Below are 7459 nucleotides of genomic sequence, written 5' to 3'. Positions count from 1 at the left end.
ATATTGAAGACACATATATAAAATGCAGATATCAAATTGGAGAGATGGGCCTTTTGCAATTTGAAGCATCTTAAAGAAAATCCTGCTCAAATCCCTAAGATACCATTTACTCATTTTGTGACCTTTGGCAATACAATATATAATTCTAAACCCAGTTTCCTGATCAATAGACAGAAAAACCTGAATATCTTTTTCCTAGCGTTATGTTACTCAGTGGAAAATTGAACAAATGTGCTTAGCTGAATTGTTTCTCAATTAAGAAATCAAATATATGAAAGCTGAGCCAAGAACATAAAACAAGGCCTTCCTGACCATCTTTTTCTATTTCAAAACAGGTGACTTCCTATATATAAGATTTGATGGGCAATGAAAAACCCTCCTGCCAGGAATTATTCATCCTTCTGGCTCTGTTAAAAGTCCCTATATCATTATTTCATTTGAATTAAGACAATAAAATCTCATTTTTAAATTCATATGTTTGTTTTCTGTGGTAGGTAGAATATTGGTCCCTAAAGACATTCATTCTTTAATCTCCAGAATCTGAGAATGTTATCTTACATGAAAAAAAAGAATTATGCAGATGTAATTCAATTAAGGACCTTGAGTTAGAAGATTATCCTGGATTATACAGGTGGAGCCAACCTAATCACATATTCCTAAAATCAGAGAACTCTTCCAGGCTGGGTCAGAAAGAAGAGATTTAAAGCTTTGATGGACTCCACCTGCCATTGCTAACTTTGATGATGGAGGAAGACAACCAAATACGAAAATGAGAATCTTTTATAAATTGAGAAGAACATTTATCTGTTAGCCAGCAGGAAAAACAGGATCTTAATCCTATACCACAAAAACTTTCAGAATCAGAATGCATAGAAAACAAATCATTCCCTAGAGCCTAGAGAGGATCACAACCCTAACTATTTAGCCTAGTGGAAGCTTGTCAGACTTCTGACAGGGGGAACTGTAAAATAATAAAAGATGTGTTAAGCTCTATATAGTAGGGAATTGGGCCTCACCCCAAAAGAAGTATGTTCTTAGCCCTAACCTATTAGGTGGTGATCTCTAGGTCCCTGGAACACCTTACCTGAGAAGCATTTTTGTTTGCTTTGGGACTTTGGTCCCTGCAGGTCTCACAAGAAAATTAATAATAGGGATTTTGTTGTTTTGTTGTTGTTCTTTTTATATATACATGACAATAGAATATATTTTTACATATTCATAGAAACATGAAGTACATCTTATTCTAATTGGGATCCTAGTTTTGGGGTTGTACATGATGTGGAGACTCACTCTGGTATATTCATATATGTACATAGGACATGATTTTGGACAATGATGTGTCCATTTCACCATCTAAAGGAACTGGAGACTAAATGCCATCAAATGAGGAGAATGTGGGCACCCAAGTTTTAGGCAAGCTTCCTTAGTTGACAATACTTGGTGCATGTTATGATTTAGATATGAGATGTACCTTAAATCTTAAGTGAGAGACAATACAAGAAAATTTAGAGGTAAAATATTTGAGTTATAAATGCCTTAACCTAATATGTGCATTAATCCCCTAATAGGGGCATTAACAGGGTGATAACTATAAACAAGTAAGATGTGACTGGAGAAGGTGGGTCCTTGGAGGCGTGCCTTTGTCCCTGGTGAGGGGAATCTCTATCTGCTTCTTGGAGGCTGTGTCTGACTCTTTTTTTTCTACACTACACTCTTCTGCCATGATGTGCTGCCTCATCTTGGGCCCAGATCAATGGAGCTGTCCATCTATGGACTGAGACCTCTAAACTGTAAACTTCTCCTCCTCTGTGTTGTTCTTTGGTCAAAGCAGTGAAAAAAAAAAAAAAAAAGCTGACTAAAACAGTGACTATTGTCACACATAATAGTTTTGAGGAAGTAACACCATCCATGACTCCACTGGAAGTGGATGAGCAGAAGCAGAAGTTTAGACCCCTCCCTCTCAGACTCCACATCCTGGCTCTCTTCTTTTGGCTGGTTTCCTTGTCATAAAACATGAGTATAATAGCTTACTGTGAGTTCTGTGAGTCAAACTTGGCTAAAACAAATAATAATAATAATAATAATAATAATAATAATAGCCATAAGTACTAATAGTTCACTAGGAAAGCCTCACAGTAAGAGGTAGACTGGATGGTAAGTTAGATGTGAAAGGGTAACTGGAGAAGAGCAGAGTGAAGCTGGAGACAAAGCAAGGTGCATTCCTGAGTGTAGAACTGAAATGAAGAAGTCTACACTGGGACAGGACATGCAGTGGGAGCATCCACTCTAAGACTCAGGGGAAATATTGAACAATATTGAACAATATTAAAATATTTCAAGCAATCACACAGGAAAATGCTTCTTCCAAATTCCCCATTAGTAGAACTGATAATATTCACATAATATGCAAAAAAACAAAAGATAGACCTCATAAATATTAGGAAGAAGCTTCTTTTCAGTAAACTCAGTTGAGGAACAGGGATTTCCAGATCCACTGAGGAGGGACCTGAACTATATTAAACTTCTAGCACTACAGATGTGGCAGCCTTGCTTCTCTGGCCTCTGCTGTCATCTCTCACCCATGCCATGTCCTAATGCTCAGAGACCCTGATTCCAGTCCTTGAGTGAAGGAGCCTGCTCTGACACAGCCAAGGTTTTATTTATGCTCTTTCCTCTACAATGATTGGCATTAGATTACAAGATTAGGTCTCAGTTTGAAACCAAGATAAACACAAAATTGGCCATTACCTGAATAGTGCAAGCCAAGTTTAGGGGTAATAGCTTAACCTACCCAAAAGCAGCTTAACTCTAAAGGAGAAAAAAGATATCTCAGAATTTGTGAGAGAAAATCCAATCAGACACCTTTGTCAGAGCCTTTATCAAAATAACACTTCATCTTTTGGTCTCCTTCCTGAGAGCTAGGGGAAAACCAAATTTTGGAGTGAACAATCAATTCAACACATCTTTTTTTGGTTTGAACATTTTAGGTTTGAGCTTTGGCCATCAAGGTTATTTGGGGAGTTGCCCTGGCTCTTTTAAGAATAGTGACTAATACAATTTCTATATGGAGTCTCACAAATTTCCCACTAAGTGTTATGGGCACATTTTCAGCACCGATTACATACTGCCAGGGTTTGATCAGATTCCATCTCAGATCCCCTCATCTGGAGATTACAGAACATAGAGTAGTGGAAGTGGAGGCCTTGCCTTTTCATGCTTATTGGGGGAAATGTGTCAAGAAACCATTTTTTTTAAACAAAAGCTTTTTACCCATGGGTGAGGTCCTGGGAACTCTGACTCTCACCATCTTGAAAAATTCTCTTCTTCACCTCTCATACCTCATCACTCACTAGGACTTTGTCCTGAGAAACTGATGTGACTCCATTTTTGAAAAAAAAAAAAAAAAAAAAAACAGCCTCTACCTCAGAGCAGGGCCTGTCCAAAGGGGGGTAGGGGGGGAAATGACCCAACATTCCTAGGCACATAGCCATCCTGCTGAGTCATTTGTCTGTAAATAACAGGAAAGGACTTCGGAGCCAGATACCCCTAGCTGCAGTGACCAGATAGCCTTGACTCAGCAATGCAAGACCAAAGAATGCTTGACACCTAATTTCAAACCATAGCAACAACCAATCAGAGTGACACAGGGAAAATACCTGAAATGCCAGGTGACCCTCTCAGTAGTTTCTGTGATTGATAATATGTTAGAAACCGTGCAGTTTAGCTCATACACCCTTTGTGGCTTAAACCAATCAGTTCAAATATATGTATCCACCTCTTGAACTCACCAATCACCCAACTTGTTCCCACTAGAGAATATGCTAATCAATATTAAGAGTTGTTTGATTTTCCCTCGGTGTGAAAAGATGTGCTGTGTGATGTTGTGATGCATAGAGTAGCCCCCCCAAAACCTATAAATCCTCACTGATATAAGGGTCAGGACTCACTCCTCAGGACTGCTGCATCAGAAATGGTTGTGGGTCCAGGCTGGAGCTTGCAATAAAGACTCTTGTGTGATTGCATTGGATTCAGCTCCTGGAGGTCTATCGGGGGTCCCATGAATCTGGCATTGAAGTCTCTGCTTCTACAACAAACTCAAAATCATCTCTCCTTTAGCAACAGTCTAATAATCCTTATAAATCAAAGACTATCACTCTTTTATTTGGTTTCTTGCAGCTCCAATTTGTACCGCACTCTGCTGCCCTGTCAATCTTTCTGCAGTACATTCAAGATCTCTGATACATGTCACCTATCAACCTGTGTGCAACTCCTTAACATGGCACATAGTTCCTTTTTTTTTTTTTTTTTTTTTTTGCTATTGTTCTAGCTCTTACACATTTTTTTTTTTTTACTGTTCTCTAAATACAGTATGCTATTGGGTCTTTGCTTGTGTTATTTGTTTTCCCAAAACTGCTACCCCCATCCTTCTTTTCTAATACCCAAATACTCTGCTTGGATCCAAATAAAATGGCAGCTCAACCATGAAATATTCCCTGATTCTCTGTCCTGAGACTTCCTACACTTTCCCTTGTAATCTCTTGGCAAATCAGACTTCATTTTTCATTTAATGTTGATCACACTCTCCTTTATGTTAGGGTTCATTAAATTGGGAACTCAGAGAATGTAAAAATTGTTATCTGATATAACTTAATATCTGTCATTGTATGTGTAAAAACCTGGCACACAACATGAATACCATGAATATTGAATGATTCAATCTGCTCTTCTGGCTTTCCTGTTTTATCACTTGGTTGTTTATTTAGAGATGCCTTATGGTGTGATGGTTAAGAGTTCATCCTTTGGGAGCCAAACTACCTGGATTGGAATCTCATCTCTGCCACCTACTATCTGCATGATCCTGGGTAATTTACTAATATTAACCTCATATGTCACCACAAGAATTAAATGAGTTGGTAAGAGTAAAGCATTTTAGAGCAGTGCCAGGCACAGCGTAAACATTTGATAAAGGTTAGCAAGTTCATTTATTTAAACTTTCCACAAGCCATCATTGAAAAACAAAGGACATGGTAGAGGTTGGCACTGAGCTTTATTTAGAATGAGCCAGAGAATGAGAGATCTGGAGTGGAAAGGACCTGGCTGATTCTCAGCTCAGGAAGATAATAAGATGGAAAGAGCAGGCAGTTCCAGAGTCCCAGATGGGCAGAAGTCAATCAAGGAAGTCAGAGAGCCTAGAAGGGGTAGCTCCATGAACAGTGTGGAGAATGCTTACTCCCAGAACTGATTTAGCTTAGTGTCTGATCCACATTTTCTTTCACTTCCAGGAGTAGATATTCTGGAAACTCAGGCAATAATGCAAGCAGAGAAAAATCAAAGGACTTCATCTGGACCCATTCCTTTGGAGGCAATGTCAAAGACAAACTTTATCTCATGCTGACAAAATTGGACTGCGTTGCATTTCACACACATCCCCTAGGCTAATCCTGTTACCAACAGATCAGTGCAACCCCAATCTTCTACATCATATCTTGCACTTTTTTTTTAACTTCCAAAGTTATAGGTCATCACTTTAGGCAATGCATGAACTATGAAGACTGAAATACAGAATGGCAATTCCTGCACTCTCCTTTCAGTGCCTAACTCATTTTCTCCTCATAAAACATTCAAAGCACTTAAAATTATCACTTTATGCCTGAGTCATAACGTTGTTAAAGCTTATAAAAATCATTTCCATGTTAATTCCCCTGACTCAACTTTCTTAAATATTCCTCCGCAGAAGCTGTATATAATTTAACCAGAAGAGATTTTTTTTTCCTTGAAACCAACAGTGATAATCAGAAAATAGATGATATATAGAAAATAAAATAATGGCTAGGTGATTATGGGATTTGGAGTTGGATGCTGTGAGCTTGGTTCACTGACTTCTTCACTATAAAATAATCACTTTTTCCCACAACCTTCCCCATACCCTCCTTTCCACATGGACTGAGTGATACCCTATGCAACCAAACGGAACTATCATTTTTTAAAAAATTTTCTAATAGATGCCACTGACCAACTAATCCAACTAATCTAGTCATACAAAATGTAGCTCAGGATTAACATGCCAAAGTAAAAGCATTTGGTCTGTCTTCAAAATTAATTTCTGCCTCAAAAGGAGCCTTTTATGGTGTTACATGGCATGGTGAAGTTGAGGATAATCAGGAACAATGTTCATGGCCACCAGACATACTACCTGATAAGGGGGAAATTAAATTGGGGCCTTTATTTCTCTGCAGGAGGCTCAAGAGTAAGAATCACAGACAAAGGGTGTCTTGAAACAGTATTTTAATATTTAAAGGAAACCCTTGGAAAGTTCTAGAAAAGGAATTGACATTTTTTTTTTTTTTAAGTCAGAGGTAGATATTGAACAGAAAACCAGATAGCTACCAGGTACTTGTCAGGAGTTACACACCATAGAATTAACACTGCAGAGAATTTAGTTTGAGAAGGTGAGATCCTTAGTTTTGGTGGTATAAGAGAAGAGAATGAGAAACCGTGGACATTTACCCAAGGAGACTCATATATTTAGTTTAACAGAAGTACTTCTACTGATGGATGGGCCGTGTTTTACCTGTTCAGTTGGGTTATCATCCTTAACACAGTCAGACTACATTTTTTTTTTTGCCATGAAACAGTGGCATTTCACGCCCCCTACCCCCGTACAGATACAAGAACTGATAGAGATGCCTGTTTCATAGTATAGTGGTCTAAGGTGGATGATGACTTTATGAATTTATAGTCATATAGGATTACAGGCTTCATAAATATACTTCAATCTTTTTGAGAATGTACATAGAGGACCTGAAACTGAGTTCTCAGTTGCACATAACCCCCAATGATCATTATCAGTTCAGGGATTGTGCTTGAGAATATAACCTCACGGATGGACAGCTGGCCTTAAATGGTACATTCTGAGCAACTGAATATACTCTACTCCAGCACTCCCACTTATTTTTGTATGCAGACATTCACATTCAGAATAGAAACAGAGAAAACTCTTAGGCAAGGGGGTGGTTAAGAGTCATCACGGTTGACATTGAAACTGTGACTCTAGAACCCACAAACAATAATGGAGGCAGAAATTTCAAGTTTCAAGTAACCATTACCTTGAATCATGGAAATGGCTTTGATTGGTTACTTGATTGTTATGTGTTCCCTTTATTTTGAGTTCTTTTTTTCCAATCTTGGATGGAAAGTGTTGATGTTTTAGTTTTTTGGATACCTGTTTTTTTGGTTTGGATGCATTTAATGCAGTTGTTCTCAGCCCAGCTTAGTAATTGATAAAAGTTATTGGATTAATCTCTTAGGCAATTAGAAATGGAAAATGTTTATTGGATTTATTCTAGAATCTTAGCAATATAATATTTGAATCATAAATAAAACATTATACAACAATTTTATTTTTAGCATAGTGTTGACTACAATATCATAACGAAAATCAAATTAGCCTTAAGATATG

The sequence above is a fragment of the Ictidomys tridecemlineatus genome, chromosome 12, assembly GCF_052094955.1.
Source record: "Ictidomys tridecemlineatus isolate mIctTri1 chromosome 12, mIctTri1.hap1, whole genome shotgun sequence".
Classification (NCBI taxonomy): domain Eukaryota; kingdom Metazoa; phylum Chordata; class Mammalia; order Rodentia; family Sciuridae; genus Ictidomys; species Ictidomys tridecemlineatus.
Note: the sequence above shows the minus strand (reverse complement) of the source record.